This window comes from Passer domesticus, chromosome 1 (genome assembly GCF_036417665.1).
Source record: "Passer domesticus isolate bPasDom1 chromosome 1, bPasDom1.hap1, whole genome shotgun sequence".
Classification (NCBI taxonomy): Eukaryota; Metazoa; Chordata; class Aves; order Passeriformes; family Passeridae; genus Passer; species Passer domesticus.
In genome coordinates this window covers 6054690-6076497 of record NC_087474.1, presented here as the reverse complement: position 1 = coordinate 6076497, position 21808 = coordinate 6054690, and the positions used below count along the sequence as shown (strand labels likewise).

The 21808-nt window shown below is 41.7% G+C and overlaps 1 long non-coding RNA gene across 1 annotated transcript; it reads right to left on the bottom strand.

Moving 5' to 3' along the window:
• Positions 1-17898: 17898 nt before the first annotated feature.
• LOC135308149 (uncharacterized) lies at positions 17899-20895 on the bottom strand. Its single transcript, XR_010368707.1, has 3 exons — positions 20199-20895; positions 19734-19950; positions 17899-18345 (listed from the first exon to the last, which is right to left on the bottom strand). It is a non-coding gene; the product is annotated as an uncharacterized LOC135308149 (long non-coding RNA).
• Between the last annotated feature and the right edge of the window lie 913 nt (positions 20896-21808).

Here is a 21808-nt window from a genome sequence, read left to right as displayed (position 1 = left end):
ACCTGCCTGGGTTGCCCATTCCTAACTGAACTCCTGTTGCCCAAAACGGATATCTCTGTATTATAAACCTTGTGCTCAGCACAGATCCCAACCAGCCACCAGATACTATGAAGAAGATAACCCCAGCTAAAGCCAACATGTTCTATTTGTTATTCCACACCATTGACATCATGCACAGCTCTCACACTCGCTCTCCTGCTTGTGAGAGCCCATGTCAACCAGGGCACCTGCTACATGGCCTGACACAATGGATTTCATCAGCTTAAAATCTTCTTACGTTAGATATTAAAAAAATCAGGTTGGATATTAGGCAGAGGTTCCTCACTCAATGAGTGGCTGGGCGCTGGAACAGGGTTCCCAGGAAAACTGGTCACAGCACCAGCCTGAGAGACCTCAAGAAATGCTTGGGAAACACTCTCAGGCACATGGTGTGGCTCTTGGGGATGTCCTGTACAGATCCAGGAGTTTGACTTGATGATCCTTGTGAATCCCTTCCAACTCAGGATATTCTGTGCTTCTTCCAAGCCACACGATGGCAAAGGCTACAATGCGTGTTGCAGGGGGAATAGAAGGCTCACCACCCTCCAGCAAATGCTGCAGATGCTGCTGCCCCTCAGAGCAAGACCTGCCTCGCTTCACGTCTCAGTGAAGGTGGGGTTTGCCCCCGGAAAAAACACTGAGGTGGAACCAATCACTTGTAAAAACACAAAACACTCCTTCTTTGGGTGCAGGTGTGTTGTAATGTGGTTTTTTGTTTTATTAGTATGCTTATTGTTTCATTTGTAATTTTGTAATTTCCTTATGCTGTCCTTTCCCTGCCTTTAGAGTGGCACAGGTTTCCCATTTTGTATTTTATGTTTTTAAAACTAGACCTGTTTTTTCATTGATACTTGCTTTAGTTAAGTGTTGGGTTTTTTTGTTTGTTACCTAGCTACTCCCTGTCAAGTTTTAAACCCCTTCCCAGTTGCTAACCCCTCCTGTCCCTGCCCTTTCCCCAGAACCTTCCTTACTCCTCCATTCATTACATGTTAATCCCTCCCCAACCTGCCTTCCCCCTAGAAACTTTCCTGTCAGTTTTGTATTTTTTCAAACCCCATTAGTTCACTGAAGCTGTTCTCCTCCCTTGAAATTCTTTATTGGTTTACACATTGTATTCCCCGCCTTGCTTTTCACCCCTAGTGCTCCTGATTAGTTAAAGATTGTATCCTCCCCTGAGACCTCCCCCGTTTATAAGTCATTGTCTGTCCTCGGATGGTAGGGAGGGGGAGTTTTGCCATCAAATAAAGTTGTCCAAGTTCCTCCCCAGGACCATGCTGCTCTTTTGTTTCCACTCTGTGCTTCCACTGGTAGCTGGGATTCAACTCAAAGAGGGGCTCTGTCCTTACCATCTAGCTGGGACATGCGACACAGGTGGCCGCCCTTCAGCCCACAGATCCTCCAGGTCGGCCCAGAATACCATGTACTGGTGCACTTGAGCACTTCAAACAAACAAAAAAAAAAAGAAAAGAAAAAAAAAATAGGCTGCAACAAACATCACCTGCAAAGTTGTTGACATCTAATTTGCATACGGGATAATGATGTGTGACTCAGCCCTGGTCACACTGCGAGTGCAGTGCGTGGTGATGCCAGAAATAGCTCCTCCAGATGCCTTGGCCTGAGCATGAACTACAGAGCAAGCGTGTTTCCCATGAGGGGGCAGTTTCCTATCCCCCACTCCCAGCTCCACATTACTTTACCAGCAGCTCGTGCTGACTGAAGGCCTGTGGAAGAAAATTAATGAGATGCATCCTCTGGTCCTCATACGCAGTGTTGGTGTGATGGCTATAGACTGTGCATATGTCCTGGGGGGGTTGTTCTGCTGTTTGCCACAAACTGAGCACACTTGCTCAACATATTTGTTCGCTCTGTTCCCCTTGGAGATTTTGGAAGATACAGAGCATGATGGAAGGGAGCCCAATTTGCTTGTTGGATGGGCTCCCTTATCGGTGGGTTGAAACAGCGAATGTTCAGACTCTAATAAGTACCTCCAGAGCTGGGGATTGGAGCGTGATGGAAATTGTCTGCCCCCCCTCGTCTGGCCAGTGAAATCAAACAGCACATGGAAGGCGCTGCTTTAGCATCCAACAGATAAAAGAAAGAATATGCTTTGACTTTCCTGGCCAAAATTTCCCCTCTCCCATGCTGTTGCACAATATGCTGCACTGGGCTCGGAGAATATTTGCTCGTATGCTATATGGGCACATCACCATAAACTTTCTTATCATTTGCAACTTTCATTTCATTTTATTTTTTTAAAGAGGCTGCTAGCTGTTACAGCTGAGGAGAGAGAACACCTCATCTGGAAAGGGGTATTGCAACAGCTCACGTGCAGCTTACAGGCTCTCTGTAGACATTCAATTTGCAAACAGCTGCAGAGGTTTCAAACATTTGTGCCCTGCCGTTCTCTTTTCAAGCTGTTTATAGAGTCCCTTGGGCATTGATTACTACCCGGCTAGCTCTCCCAGCTGTTTGAGTGCTCCCTAACCCACTTCAAGCAGAATCAGCTGAGTTCAAACAATTTAAATAGGAGCCATACACTAACTGTGTTGATTGTGCCTGAAGTGGGTTAGGGAGCACTCAAACAAGTTGCTTTGTTAGCAGAAGTGAGGGGGTAAGACATAGTAACATCTTAAGCTGTTTCAGGAGATGACATCTGTCTGTAGTTTAAATAACTTAGTCCATGGAGTATTTGGAACAGAAATTGTGCCATGAAAGTGTGATGACAAATGCCAGCTGATGACCTTAGAGCAGTGGGAAATGTGAAAACATTCATTCATCCTGGATGAATGAATTATTCCATTCATGTTAGAAACCCAGTATGTAATGATTATTTAAATGGCAATAACAATAACTAGATTCTCAGGTAGAATAGAAAGAATGAGGCCCCTGATCTAAGATATAGGGTGTAGGATTCTTCCAAATCCATCTTCATGCAGTGTTTGGAGGATACCCTGGCCTCTCCCTTGGAACACAGCCCTTGTAATTGTCATTTCATGCTTTAAGCCCACAGATACCATTATCTCCTTCTGCTCTCAACACTGCATAGCTCACTGCAGTTGCTGAGTTTAAGCTGTGTTGGAAGGGAAATGGACACCCAAGGAGGTCTCAGTTTGGATCTCTGTAGTGCCTACCACAAGTTACATAATTTAAGCTTTGTTGTCTTATGTTGGTTTGTCTACACCCCTTTTCACCACAGCATCCAAATGCCTTCCAGGAATGTGTTAAGTGATGTGGCTAAATATCTGCCACTCTTTCATTTCAGGCTCAAAGGCAGAACTGTGTAGGCAGGAGAGGGTTGGGGTTTACTTTTTATTTTAGGGGTTTTATCTTAAAGTGTTGATGTTACTGTATGTTTACAACAAAGAAAGCAACCTAAGGGAGTAGAAGGTGGTGTAGCTTTGATAAGCCTTTACTCCCATGAGAATTTATTCAACACGAACAGAGCAGTTCTCAAGAAACTCAGATAACTTTGAAAATGCACATCTGCACTCAGCTATGAGAAGCCAGCATGTGAAGGGGATTGTTGTGATGCTTTGTGTGAAGATGAACTGCACACTGTGTTCTAGATTGTGCTTCTCCAAAGGTAATAGTGCCATACCCAGCCATGCTGCTGTTTCAGGGACGGGGTAGTGGAAATTCAGCTTTGGTTACATCTTAATCTGCCAGGAGGAGACAGGGGTTCTTAAACAAAGCAAATGCACGAGATTAGTGGCAGCTCAGAGTCCAGGGCCATCACCAAATGAATTAGCAGGTTAACCCACAGTGTTTGCATACCCTCAAAGCAATGAGACTACAAAAAAAGGTTTTCTTTGTTTACATAACCTCTCCCCTGCTTGAGATTGCTTCAGTCAGCTTTTCCTCCTTGCTGAGCTGCTCTGTAAAAGCACTCTGCTCTCTCACTGGTGCTGATAACACCTAAGATCTGCTGAAGGACTGTGCTGCTGGCACTGTGGGTCTTCACATTGCCCAGACAATCTACCTGCATGTTCATGGTAAATTCTAGTTGAAAGGATTAGTTGTCAGGGTGTACATCTTCTTTTTTACTGAACACTTTCATAGAGGCCCCAAGAACTTTCTCCTGCACTTCTGCTTCTTCACAGAAAGGTCACCAATATCTTGAATTGTGTAATTTGAGAATGAGGAAACACTACAACATGTCCCCTGAAGTTTCTGTGCTGTCCAGCTATCATGCTTCATCCAAAGTAATATGTTTTGGAGTATTTTTAAATTACTTTCAAATCTAAAATTTCAGTCTTTAGATACATGTCCAGTCAGCATTCTTTCTTTAAATTTTGATTTTTGATGTGGAGAACTGCTATCATATCATATTCAGTGAATTACTTTTGAGTTAGATAAACTATCCCCTCTGATTTTGTTCATCATACCAGCCAAAACCAGTGCTGACATCTCAGTCACAAATACAGGATTGAATTCCCTCCTTGTTCTCTAACTATCAGAAGTGATGACAACAAAAAAGACTCACTTCAGAAGCTCAGCAAGCAGCAGCACAAAAACCAGGTCTTTAATCCCTTGATCTTCATAAACTTGAGGCTGGTTTAAGAGCAGCTGTTACGCAGTTGTCATCATACAATCACTTAGGAGAGGTCACCAAGTAATGATGTTCACACACCAGCAATCACAGTGTTGCTCAGTCACTAGAAAGTAAATGGATGGAGGAGCTAAACCTTCCCCTTGGCTGCAAAGCCCCACAAAAAGAGCAGTAGCACAGTGTGAACTGTTCATACAAAGATGTATCTGTAATGCACACTTTTAGCTTATTGCATATTTATACCTGTGCACAGCTATTTCTAGGACCATTCTTCAGCAGGGTACTTCACCTGTAATTTAAAGTACATGAGTACTCCCACTGAAAACAACAGAACCATCCATGTCTCTGAAGTTATGTCCTTTAAATAAGTCTGCAAATCAAGACCTTTAATTCCTGCCAACCAGACCTTAATATACTGTGGCAAAAACCTACAAGCTGCTTATGCAAATGGTCTAAAAAAGGACTTGCTGTCTTCAAATTGTATCAGGGTCTTATGATACAAGACAAGTTAAAGAGGGTTTGGTTGATGGGGGACAGAGATGCATTTTGCAGAATAAGTGTCTCATTTCTGAGTGTCTTTCCTAGTTGTGTATTCCACTGTTGTGGGATCCCTTGTGTGCTTCATAGATTCATGGGGAACATTGCCATTACTGGCATCTGTCTGTTCAAAAGAAGTTTTTGTCTCCCAGCTAAAAATTTTTCAGTGCTTCTCAAGTTTCTAAAACATCTCCTGTGTCTGCTTTTTCTGTGCTAGGTTTGAACAGAATCAGAATCCAATACTCCTGTTGATATTGTACTACCAACCATGAGATAATCAACTACTTCCTACCTCCCTCTTTCTATAAGCCACTCTAGATTTACTATTGGTGTGTATTTTCTTAAATTTTGCACAGTGACTTCCTACCTCCCTTTCCTGAATGGCCACTGTTAATTTAGATCTACTCAGAAACGTTTTGGATTCTATCTAATCTATTTTCTATTTATATCACATTCATCACCATGGTAGCTGAATGCCTTAGAAAGTGCCTTTGAGGTAGAGACTATGCAAAGCTTATTTTAAACCACTATGATTCTTTGCCTTTAAAACTGAATTCTCTCAACTTCATCTTACCCCAGCTGAGAAATTGCCCTTTTCCACTTTGCAAGGAACTGTCTGTAATTTGAAGCCAGTCCAACACTTGGGACCAAGTGTTAGCTGAGAATATCAGCTGCAGCAACTCTCACCTATGTAAATAATACACTTATGTTTCTCATATTCAAAGAGAAATATTATAGAACATATAGAACATTCATAATTAATTAACTAAGCAGCAGTTCCTCCATAGTTTCACCTATGTTAACGTGCCCATCTACCTCAAAATGTGATTATTGCCTGTGCAGTCTAAGTCTGCATATTGAGGTGTATATGTATATATAATGACATAACTGTGTCACATGGTTTTAAAACAGAACACCCAATTTTGTTCTATATACTCAGTTCTGTGTACTTTGTGATGCTGCACCATGAAATTTGTGAAAAATTGCAGCTCTAATTTTAAAAAGAGTACACCAGAAGCCATATTTTTACATCAGAGGATTTTACACCTGCACTACTGAAGAATTCTGGCGAACAACAGAAAGTCTAGCCAGTACCTAGGGAAGGTCTGAACTACTCCATTCATCCTATCTTGCTTAGCAATCCCAGCAATACACTAGTGAATTGTAAATTTAAGGGAGAAAAAATAAGTCTGCCCATATTGAACATGGGAATAGCACAGAGTCAGTTGCGTTTGTCAAGTTTTTATAGTTACAATTACTATAAAAACTTGACAAACACAAGTGTTCACTTTCAAATTCCTCATTTGGGTTTTCAGTTTGGTATTCTTAGGAAAAAAGTTTATATTATCTGATAGTTTCTTCCCTCCCTCCAACAAACTCGCTGGGCAATTTCAACCAAACTTGAGCCAGGGGTGGAGGCCTGAAAGATTTTCAGGAGTTGTGTGAAGAAAATTCCTGAGAATCTTACAGGGAAAGGCCAATATCACCCTCACAGAAAGATTCAGCATCAGCACAGCTCTATTATTAGACAACAACAAATTAACAAGTTAGCATGGCAGAGGCAACTTCCCAGGTGCCACTGTCTAAAGGACTATTTGCTTTTTTTTCCTGAAATAGCTACAGAAACCCAGCAGAGAGGCACAGAACAGAGCAACACAGCGATGAATTGGAGCATGTATGGCCACCCAAATAAAAAACACCAAGACAGAGAGAGATTTAAGTTCATGCAGGGGTACTCCAGGGTGCAGATAATAACCCAGCTCCACATGATATAGAAGCACCCCCGCTCTGAAAAGTGCATCACCCATATGTGTGTGCTGAACCTCCTGTCCAATGGTTCCATCCTTAAATAAAATCTCCTGCAAGCTGACCTGAGCCTCTGTTACACTAGACTGACAGCTGCACATCTTGTCTCCTGTGCACTGAATGGAATATTTTCTTCTATTACTGGCTGAGTTATTAAAATACCATTCAGATAACTTTTATGCAATGTGGTTTTTATCAATATCAAACCTGCTCAAGTTTCGTGGTTTGCTAAGTTTCCCATGAAGCATAGATGTGTTTGTCACAACGATGCCATCTGAAACCTCCTCTGAGGCCCAGAAGACCTGATGGTAATAGAGAAGTGATTTCTTCATACAGCCCATGAAGCAAACAAGAGATCACAATAATCTGATGAGACGATATCCTCCAGCCCAGCCTACCTCTGCAGACATGTCAGGAGACTCGTTTGGACAAGCAGTTTGTTGTTTGTTTTCTTTTAAAATACATCAAATGAGTTGACACATCAACAAAGCAACAACATTTTTTTTTCCAGTTACTAAATGCATTTGTTAATCAGCCAAACCAGAGATACAGTGAAGCCTCTTTGTGATGAAGTCTTTGGTTCTCGAAGTCACCTTAGCACTGTCACACACAACACAAACATCATTTTGATCTAATCAGGCTTTAAGAAAACATTTATTGTAGCTGAATACAGCTGTTCAAAAATCACAGACATCCAAACTTCATGTGACAGGATCAGCCCCAGAGGCACAAAACGGGGTCTGACCAAGCTTTGCTGCAGGAGTAGGGCACTAGCTGGTCTGAAGCACCATTAAAAGCAACATGCCATTCCTCATCTCCTAAACCCCTGCTATTTAGACCAACTATCTCTCTGAGTCTGTGTATAACTTTCCTAAGCAGCAGAACTATTTTTAAAAAAGCCTTTGAGGAAAAACTTGTGAATTTTTCAGGTTGCAACAAGTCACACACCAGAAGGGCTCTGAGACTGGTACTGGCATACAGTCATTGGAGGTGGAAACCCAGCCTTCCATGGAGGCCAGGGGCTAATTCTCTTCAGTTACATGAAAATCCTGGGATATTCATTCTGCCAACAGTGAAATGGGCTGCTTCATTCTCCAAGGCCTTCCCACAAAAATATTCTCAAAAACTGGAGCTAGACCTAACTGCTAACTCAAGCAAATACATCTTTATTGGGCATTTGCATATTAAAATTCCCCAGAATCTCTAGTTGGACTTCACTCACTGACAGTATTCATCCATTTAGCAGTAAAAATGCTGAGTGTGAGGTGGTGTTTTGACTCTAAGTTCACAGGTCCAACATCCAGCAGCTGTCACTCACTGCAAAGTGCTCAGACCTGTGGTAATTGTCCATTGATTTACACCTTTTTTTCCTTTTCTACCTCAAGCACCCTCAAGGTTTATGCGAGCCTCAGCATTTTAAAGTTATATAAGCTCAGTCATTTTCAAAACTTATTATTTCCCTACATAATATATCAAGGGAAACCCATCTTCCCAAAGCAGTATTTTTATCTTCTCCTATATGGACAAAGATAATTTTCTTCAAATGTTTTGCTGCTGCTTCCCCCTCAGCTCTTGTGTCTCCACTCATACCTCCCTGCATCCATCTCCACTTGTTTTGGGGCACTGAAATATCTATCAACTAGCAGATAAACTAGTCTTTTTCCACAAAGTATAGAATTTTTCTAATGCATAACAAAATGTTTTGATACTACTTCTGTGCAGAGGCAACCCCCGTGTCCCGAGTCTCTGTATCATGGCATCGACGTTTGTAAAAACAAAGACTCAAGTCTGTGGACACCTGGTTTCACACACCACCTTCACATACACCATAGTGCAACAGGTCTGTTCTGCAACTGGAAATAAAAATACAATTGCAGCACCTGTAAACATATGCAAAGCATTGCTAATCTTTGTATCTCAGCCACGGGCAGCAGTGACGGAGCCGCGCGGAGTGGGCTGGGGGTGATTAACCAAGTGGGTGGCGCTTGCATTGATCTCCTCACCCTGCTTGTTGCCCAAGCAAAGAGATCAAAGTTAAATTAAATGTACTTACCCACACTACAAGCAGACCCCCAGCTGAGTCAGACATGCACGGCCACTGTACCATAAATCCTTGCATATCAGATTTCCTCTTGCCTGTACTCCCACTCTGAGAAAGGCTTGTAGCAACTCTTCAGAGCAGCTAAGGAAGAAGTAGTTCTTTGGGACATGTGTGGGTGCCATGCCTTTCCTCAGCTGGTTTTGTTTTGTTGTTTGTGGGGAGTTTTTTTACATAAGAAACTGTCACTGCAGCAGCTCAGGCTATCACACCATGAGGTTCAAAGTACGAAAGACTATCAGCAGATGCAAGCAGTGAGGTGAAGATTCAGTGCTAATAATCTCAAAGCCTGACAAGAGGAAAGTGGGAATCACATACTGACAAAATAAGCAGATGCAATCAAGCAGCTGCACCCTTTACAATAGAGCAAGTTTTTATCTTATCTGTTCATTGCAGATGCACTGTTACTTTTCCACTTAGCCAGACACTGTGGCTCCCTCAGGAAAGGTATGGAACCGGCCTGGAAAAATAGGAAAGAAAAATGTTCATACTGTTTGAAAAATGTATCTGCTTCACAGTTTTGTAGATGAAATATGAGATTCTAATGTAATTCAGGAGGTGAGAGTTCCATAGAATGAGGCCATAAAGATTATCCAGCAGTCACAGTCTGTCGGGCACACTGCAGAGACAGTCACTGCATCATCACTTTGTGAACCCTAACTTACTTTTTAATGACAATGCCATGGGTCATCTCTGTGCACCACACCCCAGACACCAGCATTTCTGCTGGGATTTGAAAAAAGCAAAATACAAGTGGCTTGTTCTGTATTGACTTCTCTAATACAATTAAGTTTAAAAAACAAAAAAAAGATCCTCCCCATTTACCAGCAAATCAGCCAGTTTAGGGAACTCAAAATAGTGATTTTGGCCACTTACTGCAGTACCAAATAACTCCCAGAGGAACTTATTGTATACATAAACATGTGTGTGTGTGTATGTATGTATGTATGTATATACATCAATATCAACTTTTGTCATCACTTTGGAATAAACCTTACCTGAGCTCTGAAAAAGAAGAAACATAGTGAGCCCGTAAAGGCTGCCTCATAATTTTGCTTTCTGCAGATCTCCCTGAAAAAAAGTAAAATAAAACATGACCTTAGTATATCCAAGTGAGCCTTACACAGGGGTTCACTGCTGCTCACAGGTGGAGATCACAGCTCAGTCTCTGCAGCACACTCCCAGGGTGTAAAAGACCTGAGTCCTTTACTCTTCTTTCCCACAGCTCCCACTTCTCTAGCAAGATCTTCCAGCCATCAGGATAGGAACTGCTCAGCCCCACTCCTGTGCATCTCCTATGACAGCTGGTTCACTGAGCTGCAAGGAGGACAACATTCAATGGGCCACTGAGAAGCTAAGCACCAATCTGACTCCTTAATTTTGAGCACCTCCAGAAAGCAGGAATCTGGTTCCCACTCAGTGGCTGCTTGTATTTTTCCATTTAAGAGTCCACCTATCATTACCTACCTTCCTAGAGCTCAGAATTCTTGATCTGCAAGGGACAGAGAAAGCCCCAGGCAGTCCCAAATCAGGCATCTGGTCTCAGACACATCTTCATCTCATCATGTGTGCCAGGAGCTTCTTCCTCAGCCCACAGGCTTCATCATCCCATGGATTCATTACAAACAAAAGGAGAGTTACTGCCTCCAGCACACTGACATGGCCTCTGAGCTATCTGTCTTCACTTGGAATCACTGCCTGATGGCCAGGAATTAGTTTTGAAGCATTATTTCACTTTAACCTAATGCCTGAAGCTACTGGATATATCAAGTCTTTGGTTGTGTTTTCAAAAGCACTTGTGCAACCTCAGATCCCCAGAGTCACTTTCAAACTGACTCATTGAAAACACTCTCTACAGCCTCCAGTTATCTCCAGAGGACAAGAGGTGAGTAAGACTGAAAAACAGAGGCAAGAAGATATATATAAATATATCTGTGTACACAATGATAACATTTAACATCACAAGAAAAATTCATAGAAAGATATTTTACAAATTACATAAACTGTTAAGTTTTGGACTACAGATGAAAAACTCCTTGATATAAACCAAGGATATATTTCCCTTTCAGTAGAGGATTCTCTAATGGTCCAGTGGTTTCTCTTATCAGTGCTTTGAACTAAATGATAGTTCCTCTGTTTTGAGGTAGGGAGGTTCAAACCATGAAGAGCTTCACTAGTTCAAAACTTTTATTTTAAACTGAACTATATGTCAAAGTAGAATATAGATCTTGACTGTCACTTGACAGTTTCTCCCAAATTCCCCTTTGATGCCCACTTTGGCAGCCAGCCCTTGTGAACAGGTTATTTTCTCCCCATCCTTATCAAGCAAACTGCCACGGGGCTGTCTTGTCTCCTCGCAGGTGGCAGGAAGAAGTCATTACAAAAAGGAAATCCTATCATAGCCTGATGAGCAATATTTTGAGCAGCTTTGTCTGCTAAAGGAGTCCCTGCTCCTACATTGTTTCTCCTTGTACCTCCTAGGTTGCTGCAAATAAATTAGAGCAGGGAGCTGAGCTAGATAACCCCCCACCTCTTCTTTTTCAGCCAGAGTTTTTTTAAGTCAGATTAGCTCTCCCTTTGCACTTCACCACATGCCCAAATGCTTGTGCCAGAGTAGCAGAAGGAGGAGTAAGAGAGTGGGAAGAAGTGGCTGGAAGTAGGAGGAGGTGAGGGAGCAGAAGGGACTTCTTCAGCTCTGAGGCCTGCAGCCTAAAAAAATAACTCCCTCACTGGGACCAAGTACTCCTGGGGTGCCCTTGTGAGGATGGATGTGCTCACTCCCTGAAATGCTTCACTTGACAAATCTTCATGTACTGGCAAATACCTAATTTGCTGTAATGGAGATCTGCCACTGAACATGTTTTCCGTGGGGGACATTACCTGTAACAGACAGAGGGTTTCAGGCAACCACTGCCAACATCTCCCTCAGTGTGTTGGCCTTTGGGCTTTTGGATGTCTCCAGCCTTGTCGGAGGGCACTGAACAGATTCTGACCTAAAGCAATGCTCTAAGCAGGCGTTCTGTTGCCTCGGATTTCACACAGCCCACAGCGCAATCACAGAACCTGCAAGCAGCTCGATTATATTTAGAATCCCACATTGTCATTACTTTCATCCTTCAAAACGGAGGTGGGGGGACATAAAGAACAGAGGCAGATGAGGAATGCACAGCTGGAGAACATCAGCAGGCATCGAAGAACTGGCAGGGCCTGGTTCACCTCCTGTTTAACTGAGAGGGAGTGGGTGAGCCTGAGAAAAAGAAAATGGGCATTTATTTCTCCTGTGGTCAACACCTGGCTGCCCCTGCAAAGACAGTGCTCTGGTAATCCTCTAAGCATCGTTTTCTGTGCCAAGTCACTGCTGCCACTGAGGGATGAGTGGGTGGTGGGAAAGGACACAAGAGCTGCCAGTGAGGAGGGGAGCACATGGCTGCTACCTGGACTGAAATATCCCACAGGCAAAGCACAGTGAGAAAACATGCCATAAGGACAAAAGGGACTGAAAATAAAAGGTGGTAAAATGAAAAAAGAAAGTGGTGGCACAGTCCATTTAGTCATATAGAGGTCAATGCATGGTCATATGTAATAATTATAATTTTTTTTTCTTTGCTAATTCCCTTGGATGTGAAGTGGGATTTTTTTTCCAAGACAGGATCCCAAGAGAAAGAGGGCAATATTGAAGATACAGATAAAGTTTGAATTCTGCCTCCAAAAGATACTTCCACAATCACTCAAACTTATCAGCACTGTTTCCTGTTCATTCTCCAGGCCCTCATTTATGTCTGTGTTAAAGCATGAGCAGAGTTGCCTCCAAGGGAAGCAAATGACCTATTTGTGCTCCCTTTTACTGCTCCTAAGGCATCTTTATTTAACTTCTCAGAGGCACCTCATCTCTTGATAGCATGGACAACACTTGCTCCTGCAGCTGTAATAATGGGTAAAATCAACCAAATTATGCCTTTATTTTTTTTTTTATCTCCATGCTACTCTTTACATTAATTTGTGGGGTTGGGGATTACTTTAGTGAAGTCTTTGGCCTGCTGAGGCTTTGCCAATGGCAAGAGGGAAAAGAGAATAGAGAGAAAGATTCTGGCTATTTTATTTTATTTTTGAAGAACTATTAGGTTCACTTTAGTAGAGCAGGCAAACAAAATAGCCTGCTGAAGCCACCAGATTATGGGGTATGAAGAGCTTTTCTGGGGTCCCACAACTCTGTTACTCTCTGAATAATCCCTGTTATCCTTAATTTCAGGGAAAAAAACCCAGCAATATTAGGGGCTGTCACGTTCAGTTAGAAGCTGTGGTGTTAATCTCAGAGTCCTGACCACATCAGCCCCCATTTCCCCTCTGTTGCAAACCAGCCCCATTCTTTCCTAGTCCCTTGCTCTCAGCATCCTCAGTACCAGTCAGACCAGTGATTGCACTGAAGTGATGCACATATTTTACAGATGTTTCCATGTCCCATTCTCCTTCTATAACTGCATGCTGAGAAGCAGATTTTCCAGTTACCATAGACACAGATAAGTCTCTTAGAAAGCCAAGACCTTTGTTTATTGGTGTGAGGTGTCAGAAATCCTGCTTTTATTGCATAGGATCCTTGTAGTAATTTTAATATTTCAGTTAACTTCTGAAATACTTGTTGGACATGGAGAAGTTCTCAGAAATCCGTGGTCAAGGGCTGTGCAGCTCCCACAAGTCTGCTAGCACTTCCCAACTTTCCAAGTTGTCCTAGATCTTCTCCTTTGTTATTGACCATCTGTTTAATCAATCCAAGCAAGTGCTTGCATGCAGGTCACTATAACACACTTGTTGCTGCTGTTGTTATGTATGAAATCACTCTTGTTGAAATTCTGCTGCCATCAGAGGATTTATCCAGAAATAATTTTAGCCTACATATCTATCACAGTTCCCTCACAAATGAAAGGGTAGAAATGACCTGTGTTGAGTCAGGCACAAAAACCATTTTGGATCACCTCTAGGTGGTCTGGCAACAGGGTATTTTCTTCTGGACACTTCACTGCATGCTTCAGAATTTCACGCTGGTTTTTTGAGACTAAATCTGACAAAGGATAAATTAATTTCTGAGATTTAACAGTGCTTTGAGGTCTCCCTGCAACTGTAGTCGCTTTTTGCCAGCCTAAATACAGAAGCATGGCCTGGCCTCTCTCACTTCTGGTTTCATGATGCCATCTCTGCACCAGGGAATTGAGCATCAAAACTGGGATACCATCCTTCCTATCACCTCCATCAGGTCCCAGCAGCATTTCAGGGCTGACCTGGTTCAGTGCACAACCACCAGCACAGCCCAAAGGAGACAGCAAGAACATGCAGCCCAGAGAGGGTTCACATCTTCCCGGAGCAGCTGGAGTTTGTGTTTTAAAGCAATCAGGCAATTGCAACCTTAGCCTGCACATTGAAAATTTCAAATTACTCAGGTAATTTAAGATTTAGTGAAGTGTTTAATGTTTTGCTAGAACACTGTTCTTTGCTGCGCTGATTATCACAGGTTATGGCAGTGAAAGAGGTGAACATGTTTTCATGATCTACGTAAGCTGAGAAAGTATGTCAGAAAACCCCAGTTGAAGAGAAAGGATATTATCACACACTTTTCCCTCCAGAGACTACGATTACTAAATCACCGTTTTAACTTTTTTTCCAAATGTTTCTATAAGAGGAACTCTTTTTGTAACCTGTCCCTCAGCAACATCAGAAGATTCAGGCCATCACTGCTTATGTGAGTACACAGAACATACAGTTCATGGGAAAAAATGTGGTTTATATATATTTAATGTATACTTATTTAGAATTATTTATTGATAATTAATTTTCTGCAGATATACTTGAATGTTGCCTTACAAATTTGCTGCTTCGGTGAACATTCCTATCAGCAGTTAATTGTGAGGGCATGTGCAGAAATGCATTGAAATAGGTATGAACACAAGCAAAGTGAACACATTTAAAAATTAGAGAAATGCTAATTATCCCAAAGTGAATTTTTGCAGTAGTGTCAGGACAATGCATACAGGAAACCAAAACACAGAATAATGTTCCCAGGCCATGACAAGCCATCTAACCTAACAGAATATTAGATGGCTATTTTCTTTAGCAACCAGTAGGAGAAGGTTTCTCATCCTGGGGGAGTTTCAGTATTTCAAAATCCAAAGAGCAAAGTCTTGTACTCTAATTCACCAGTGAGCTGAGCTAACAAGAACATTTTTTAAATCCTTCATTTTACCTATGGCCTCCTTTCATTGAAATATCTTAGTGTATTTTACATTAAGAGCAGAAAAAATGTTTCCTGGGACAGTTTTCACACTCAAATTGTTAACCTATGATGTCTCAGCAACTTCCAAAACACTTCTGCCTGGAGATTTTGAAGATGAGATATCTATTCAACCCATTTTGATTCAGCCAAGAGAGTCCACAAGAGAATTTTTGTTTTCTGCCAGACTTTATTCTCTGATAGAACTACAAATTATTAAGCTGTTGGCTGACTCAATTCTATGTTGCTCCCATGACCATTTTCCTTCCTCGTGACAGAAGAACTACCAGGGTGCAGGATGTTCTCTGCAACTCTCCACATGTGCAACTTCACAGCAGGTACTCCCAGTTGCCTTACACAAGAGACTGTCTGTGGCTGATGTAACATCCATCATGGATAATGCAGCTTTCCACAGTACCAGGAGACTGAAAAGGCTCTGAAAAAGCCATTGCAAACCCATCTTTTGATCTATAGCCATGGTCACAGATGTCCAGTTTGCTCAGACTGGAACTTCTGAGAAACTTCTAAGCAAGGAAAACCCTACAGACCCCAGGCAGGTCACAGCAAACTCACCTGAGACTCCTCAGGCTGCTGTGTGGAAACAAGGATTGCAGAATCAGAGAAACAGGAATAAGCTGCTGAAGGCCACTTGAACCAACCTCCCACTGAAAGACAGACTGTCACCAACTTACATCAAACCAGACATGGATTTATTTGGCTGAATCTTGAAAACCTTCAAGGACCAAGATTTCACAACTCTTCCAAAAAATGTATTCCAGTGCTGTACTCTCCTCCTACTGAAGAAATTCTGCTAATGTCCAGTTTCAGTCTCTCAAGATGAAAACTGTGGCCCTTGCCCTCAAATTTGCTCCGAGTTTCCACATTTCACAATAAGTTTCCAGTTTGTGTTGCTGCATGAGGTTATTCTGCTTGAGGTACCAGGCTTCACACACCTTACTGAATGTCTTAGGGCCCAATCCACAGGTGCATTCAGTCCCTCTGGACTGAAGCTCTGTTGTTCAGGGTGCTAATCATTTCCCTTAGTTTAGCATCATACTCAGGTTTTTAGATTTTGCATTCTCACTGATCACAATGAAAATATTGAACACCACTAATCTTGGGGTACACAACTAGTGAGTTTTAGGCTGTTGATAACTGTTCTTCAAACCTCATGGTCCAGTCAGTTTTCAACTGATCTAACAGTCTGTTCATCCAAGCTGTACTTCCTCATCTTCCAGATAAGGATGCTATAGAAGCCTTACTGAAGAGACAATGTATTATATCCATTTTCTCATGCTTTTAGCCAGTCATTTCACCACAAAAAGCAACCAGGCTGGTCAAGAACAATTTACCTTTGGTAAATAAATCCATCCTCACTCTTCCTTGTCACTACCATCTGTGACATCATTTGTGTGTTTCTAAGTGGATTCCCAAAGGATGTGCTCCATGAAGAACAGACTTGAGCTTCAGGGGTAGTGGCAAGGCAAATATCACACAGCACTTAAATTTATTCACAGATATCCAGATATTGGGGTATCACGCTGCTGCAAGCACAGCAGTGCAGGTGTAGTGAGGTTAGCTCAGACCCTACAGACAGTTTACCCACAGTAGGACAGACTTGGTCACTTTACAGAGCAGGCTTCTGTGGGGGCTTGGAGCCATGGTGAAATCAGACTGCCTCAGAAAACCTGTGTGCAGTGCCAAAGATGGGCAGTGACTGCAGTAAATGTACCCCAGGTCTCTCTGACAGATGGAGCTCACAGGCTGTTCAGGCTCAGCTTTAGGTATCTCTGGGATGAGAGCACTGTCAAGTCCCAGTTTAAAGACAACAGTCAGAAACAAGGCATTCCCTGAAAAGGGTCTGGAGTGAGGTAAAGGTCTGGTGTGGCTTGAACAACAGTTTACAGTCTTCTATAAAAACATACCTTTTTCTATTACTACTGGCAGCAGATCTGACAGTGTTATCTCTCTACTTATATTTTATGCTTCCTAATTCCAACATATGATGGCACTTCACTTCCCAATATCCATTGACATTCTTTTGATGTATCTTTTGGGCTAGTGCCTAAGCACATTTGCAAATAGTTTAGTGCTCAATTTAAGGCTGAATATATTCCCAGAATTCCTTGGGCAATCAATTATTTATTACTTACAAGTGTTAAGATCAAAAAGAAAAGAAATAGATGTATATTCCACGCTGACAGGAGGTCCATGGGGATTACAGAAAACAGAAACTTTAATGCTAAATTTGTGTAAAAATGATAAAATGGGGATTCCCTAGTCAGTTAAAAAAAAATAGAAAAAAGAGAAGAAATGGCCCGGATTATGCAGTTATTTTTCTTGCACATTTGAAATGTACCATTAGTTCTCTGTTCCACATGGGCAAATTGTGGTTTGTCTTCACCAAGAAATACCAGTCAGCTTGAACTCAGTGCCAGCTACCCTACTAGAGGATGCCCTTTTAGCAATGTGCCTAGGGGAGCATAAATAGCTAATTAATTAAGATACTGATTCACTCTTATTGACAGGCCTAGGATTTGTGTGAATTCTTCAGCAGGGTCATAGTGCCTGCTTGGATTCTATGGAAAACCTGGGGCTTGTAAGGGCATCAACACTCAAGCAAAGGGTAACCCACAAGAGCCGAATTTAGAAAAACCATCCATACTTCATTGAACAGCACTGTAGAAGGCAGAGGACATTTTCACAAGCCTGTTTGACTGAGGCAAAATTAGTTTTATTCCCATCAGTGAGATATGAGCAGAGAGGGAGGTTCACAAGGTCAGACACAAGACCTCTCCCTCCATGGGCTGCAGGTCAGAGCTCAAGTACTCAAAGAGAAACTTCATCTGCAGTCACTGCTGGCTATGAAAGTGGCTTTACAAACCACGTGTTCTTCTCTGTAAGCCTTACTTACTTATTGCTAACCTGAAACTGTGCCCACAGACAAGTAAGAAATTACCCCTGGCTGGGTCACCAACACAAACCCAGTCCAAGCAAGGGGCATCCAGCAACTTTGCAGTGAGCCAGTGCAGAATCATTCAGGCAGGACAGAAATAGCTGCAGGAAAAGAACAATGTGGTAAAAACAAACATGAAGTAACTCCAGCTCAGGAATACAAGCTGATGAAAGGCAATAAGAAATCTAGACATAAATACAGGTGAATGGTTACACAGAGCAAGTTTATTTCTGATGTATGTCTGCAAGATGAAAGGTAAAGCAGAATATCCAGCAACTGGCCATGAAATCATTCCAGGCCAGGTTGGATTGTGCTCTGAGCAACCTGGTCTGGTGAAAAGTTCCCTGCCCATGGCAAGGGGATGGGAACTAGATGAGCTTTAAGGTCCCTTCCAACCCAAACCACGTTATGATTCCATGATCAGAGATGCCAGGACTAATGAAGACCTGGACTTGCTGTTTCATGGCTAGCTGTCCAGCTACCAGTGGATTAAATTATTTTCTCTTTATGGTGTTTTTTTTTTATTTTTTCAACAAAATTCAGGAAATCTATCAGCTTTTCTGAGGTCAGTGAAATTATAACACATTTGCAATTTAGGTTACTTATTTCTCAAATAAACAGATAAATGAGACTACCATAAAGCCCAAATGCATCTAAAGAAAGTGGCAGCTCTCCAGGTAAAAAGAATCAGCCATCTGCTCTAAAAAATAAAAGCAAAAATCTAATAAAACCCAGTGACAGATCACTTCACTCATTGAGAGAAACTTGGAACAGTAAGGCTGAAATCAGCTCTATGAAACTGGAGGAGTCACAAAACAGAGAGGTTGCAACTAATCTGATAGCATTCACTACGTGGAGACTCAACACATCCTTTAAGTCTTAATTGTTACTACCACTACTACTTCTGTTACTATTATCAACCCTTTTTAGGTCTGCTTACAACTTTGAGATGGTCTTTGGTTGATAAACCTTTTGGGGTCTGAGCATTACTACACAAAGGAGGAGATAAAACTCAAAGCCTTTCTGGTTTGTTTCTAGGAGTGATTCTTTTGTGTAATGACTTTTGGAAGAGTCAGTTTGTCACCTTTGGAATGAGGGTATTTAAGAGTCTGGACATTAATTAGGAAAACAACAACTGACTTCACTGACAGAGTTTAGTTCAACTATATGAACAAACTGTTTTCAAGCTAGAAGATCTGTTTGGAGCTGGTTTGTGCTGGAATGTCACCCACACAAATCTTGTGAGGGAACATTAAGTGACAATACACTGAAAATTATGAACCTTATGTTGGAGCAAAATCTCTGTAGCTGGGAAAAAAACCCAAATGCTCAAAGGAGGAAGCATTTACATTCCAGTTTCTAAATTAGCTATTACTTAATTAAATATAAAAGTTTGATGTGTTTTTTTGCAAACATCCTCACACAATCTAACTTTCTTGTCAACATTTTGGCTTTCTTCATGCTTTTCCCTTTTTCTTTAAGCTCTTACCTCAGGCCTTGTTCCAGGACAGGGTGTTAGTTCTTCAGACTGCCATCTAAAGTCTAATAATCAAATTCTTGAGACTCTTGTAGACCAACTGGCAATTTAGGACTTTGCATCTTAAAAATAAATTAAATGTTTTTATATACAGCAGACTCTCAGCATCCCTGGGGCACCTGAGCTAGTCCTTCCTTCTCCAGAACCCATCCCAGTTTCCTTCTGCTGCCTGAAATTAACAATAGTGAATGTATAAAGAATAAAAAAAAAATTTAAATCTACAATAAAAAATAATTTTGCAAATCCACTTCAAATACCTCCCTCTCTTTTGCACTGTCATTTTTCCTCACTACAATGCAGGTCTTAAACACATGCAGTGGCAAATACAGGATCGCAGCATGGGAGATGTTCAAAATCAAGATTAGAAAATAGGAATTTTCTCCGGAACACACATTTCATAAAGACAGAGATGCTCACCCCTAGAGTCTGATCTTTCTGCTCTTAGGAAAGTCCTTGTTCCTGCTGCTCGATTGCTACACCAGCAGTGCTGTGGCTCCTGGGGCCCCCTCGGGCTCCCCTCATGCCAAACAAAGGAACAGTAATTTTCTGCCTGCAGAAACAGGAGTGCTGGGGCATGGAGACCCTGGATGCTACGAGCTGCTTAGAGCCGTGCTGCTTTAAGGAGGATTCTGCTGTTTGAGAAGGAAGAGTAAGGGGTGGGTGGGATCCTGTACTCCTGGATCGCCCACTATCACTCAGAAATGCTCCAGGAAAATATGAAAGAATGAATCATAAATAAATAAATAAATAAAGACATAAATAGATAAATAAGCCCACCAGAAAAATACAGGGTGCAATTAAAATCCTTGCTCTGCTGAAAGCAATGGTAAAGAATTTCTCTCCTTACCTATCTTACTGTTTTTCTCCAAAGAAGCAAGGTCAGTGAAGAGGTTTGCCATGCAGGAAGAAAAGTAAACAAACAAAAAAATAAAGATGAACTATGAGAACTACATGGACAGCTTTGATAAAGTATTAAGAAATGTGGTAAGATGTCTGCAATACTGACTGCTGGTGTGCAATCTGCCTATTTAGGTGACCAGTGTATTTGATTTACACATTTCTAATTATGAAGTACTATTTCAAGTTATTAAATATCCTTAATATCTTTTTTTTTTCCTCAGATGGGTTCTATGTTTTTAACCTCTCTCTCAAATATTTGCTGCCTGATCTGCATTGAACTGTGATACTTCATTTTGCATTAGGCTGTAATGCCAAAGCTGTGTTCAGCTGTGCAGGGGAAGAGCTCCCACAGAACCCTACTGGGACTCTCACAATAGTAAGTGATGAGCTAGGAGTGGGCTTCAGTCGACTGGTATTTATCTGTGCTGTACATTTTATGGCTCTAAATTCAACTAGCAATCACTTTTTAAAAATTAGTACAACATCTTTAATTAGAGGACATGAGCAACAAAGAACCTATAATTACAAAAAAAAAAATATCATGTGGTTGATGCAGTGAGTAGTGTCTTTGTCATCACTCTTGGGTTAGGTCACTCCTCAGTCAGCTTCAAGGACAATCACTACTAATTAACAAAGCTTTTAAACTCTTCCAGGTGGCCCAGACCACTGAGGTACTGTCAGAATACTCAGATACACAGCTCTTAAAGTTGTCTGTCCTTTATGTTGACTTCTTCCAAAATGCAAACAAGAAACTTCCTTCAGTACAATGAAACCAAAAGTATTGTAGTTGCATTTTTGTGCCCTCCTCATGGCCATCCAAGTCTTTCTCACCAGAGAACCACATTCCATGCTCCTGATAATTTTGCACATGTATTCCTACCCAGAAAAAGACAAAAACTACGCAGGCTGTGCAGAACAACCATCTCCCTTCTGTACTTTATTGAGCAGAATTAGGACTGGACACAAGTTTGAGTTGAGTTAAATCTATCTGATGCCATCGATCTGGAGTTAGTCAAGTGGCAGCAGCAGGGTGTTTTGCATTAGAGGTCTCTATTTTGGGCTGAAAGAGGGTTGAAAGAGTAAACACAGCTAATGCCTTGCATGTGAGGTTAGATTTTTTATTGTGG